This window comes from Phalaenopsis equestris, unplaced genomic scaffold (assembly GCF_001263595.1).
Source record: "Phalaenopsis equestris unplaced genomic scaffold, ASM126359v1 Scaffold233789, whole genome shotgun sequence".
Lineage (NCBI taxonomy): Eukaryota > Viridiplantae > Streptophyta > Magnoliopsida > Asparagales > Orchidaceae > Phalaenopsis > Phalaenopsis equestris.
Window position 1 is genome coordinate 64,734 of NW_018251722.1, and position 2,655 is coordinate 67,388.

Genomic DNA, 2,655 nt, shown 5'->3' on the forward strand with positions numbered 1-2,655 from the left:
TTTTCAAGTGAGGATTACTATATCTGGATAGCCTTTAATGCTTTTGAACTTCACCTTTTTTTTCCTAAATTTGAAACTCAAAGTCTTCCTTTTTTATATAAATATTTCATAGCTTTTACATCATTGAGTCCAATCCATTCCGTGAGTCCTAATATTTTCTTCTCAAATGAATTTCCTGATTCTTAACACTTCAAAATATAGTTTCCTTTACCTTAAATAGTTAACTATAATCTTATTCTCTTATACTAAAATATCTTTAATCTACAAAATTAATTTTCATTACAAAAATATTCCTTTAAATTTACCATAATATTTAAATAGCTACAAAATATAATTACCTGAATTAAATTCACTACATAAAATCATATTAATAATTTTTGAAAATATTGAAATAGAGGACATCTAATAGTTAATCTTTTTCTTCCCTCCCCCAAACTTAAAATTTAAATATAAAATGATACAGGTGGAAAGAAAAACTCTAAATATAAATCATACCTCAGTATTTTAGGCATTTTCATCATTCTGAAATTTTTGCAGTCTTTCTCAAAATTTCTACTTCACATGGTCTGTAACATTTGGAGCTTTCTACATATATAAATCATTAGAGAAATTGCTGGGTAATGAAATTTTGAAATAAGTACAAAACTAAAACATTAAACAAACACAATAATTCACTAACACATCTATAATACTAAACAAAAGACAATTACAATTAAAATGCAAAATAAATATCACATTACATTGCAATTCATAAAGTACTAATTAACATTCATTATACTGCATATGTAAATTTTAACTACCACACTAAAATTATAATAAAAATTAAAAATTATCCAATTACAACATAACAATAAAAATGAAAGTACAAATGCTCACAAACATCCATTTCTATTACAAAAGATTACAAAAATAAAAGTACAAGTACACCAACTACATTCATATATCAAAATCCCAAACTATGTCTTCATCTCCTTAGTCAGCAGGTGGATTGGGCTGATACTGAGTATATTGGGGGCACTCAGGAAAAGTAACATCAGGATCACCTCTGTAGTGTCGGGCCTGAGCTTCGTAGTAAGCTATCTCAAAATTTGAATGCCTTTGAAGGTACTCACTGTCATAATCATGTCGACGTTCTAAACCTCCAATCCTTTCGTTTATTAATTCCATACTTTTTCGCTGCAAGGTCAAATCATTCATCGAGTTAGTTAGGGTAGGGGAACTAGAAAGTGGAAGGTCATAACTTGTAGATGGGAAATCTCTACTAGTAGAAGGTTCTTGACTCCTACTCTCAGTTCACCATCTCTCAGTTCTCCATTTTTCACGGGATTTGTATGTCTTTAAATTAACTTTACTAATGGGTTTCATAGGGTAAACCCATTCCTCATCACCTCAAACTTCCACTCCAGAAAGTTGGCAAAGTGCATAAATGAGGTAAGGATGTCCTAAACCTCAACTTGTTTCACTCCTTGCCATAGCCAATATATTCTTAAAAATGATTCTCCCCATATTTATATTTCATGTTATTCTGAATACAAAAAATTAGAATAGCTCTATCTCTTGTTACCTCACTATGGTGTTACCTCACTATGGGAGTAGAGGAAATAAAATAGTGCCACGCTTTAGAGGTGGCATTTAACATGTAAGCAGAAAAATTTACCCGTTCTCGTTGCTTAATCTTCCACGTTCCTTTCCCATCAGTGAGAAAGTTGATCACATCATTCAGTGGGCCTTCCATTGTACTGAAGGATTCATAGTGGCAGTTATAAGAGTCTGGGACTTCATAAAAGGTGTTAATGCGGGCGACATTAAATTTAACAGGAAATCCTCGCACTTGAATAATTCCATCTTCAGAATAGAACACGTTGGCATAGAATTCTTTCACAATATTTGTAGCAGCCTTATTGGTGGTGTAACAGATGTTTTCCCACCTCCGCTCGGTAATAATAATAACAATTTCTCCTCCCGGACTCGTTCAATTTCTCCTCCCGGACTCTCAAAAACTCGATCTTGCTTCTACTTCTTTCCTTCAAGCACTGAAGTAAACCTTGATTGAGCCTTCGCATTGATGAAGTGAGACTCATCGAACTCAAGTCGTCTCTTTTTTTTGTGGAGCCATTTCAATCTAATCACAACTATAGAAAATTTCAAAAATTACTTCAAATATGTAAATCATGGCTTCCAATTCAAAGAGTGATTCTAAGAGTTCAAAACTGAGTTCCATGAATTTCATCCCAATATTTTCTTCACATTCTCAAATTTTTTGGATCTCCTCAATGTGGAAGAAATATATGGTGAAAATCAAATATTTTTAGTTTAGAGTTAAGCTCTTACCAAGAGATGATCAAATCCGGTGTCTAAATGCCTTGAAATCGCCTCCAAATCTAGGATCTCTCAAGCTATAGGTCAAAAATCGCATTTTTTAGAGGAAGGAGATGATGAATAGTGGTGGTTGACTGGTCAAAATCACAGTTAAAGGTGTTTCTTTGGGATCTCGCCGTCGGCGGGGTCTTCAGCGCCGTCGGCGGGGGCTTCCGCGCCGTTGGCGCGCTCTATTGAAATTATATCCTAAGTCTCAGGAAAAGTCCACCATCGGCGGCGTCGAGGGCGTCATCGGCGGGCTCTATTGATTTGGTTCAATTCCCGGATTTTTGCGAT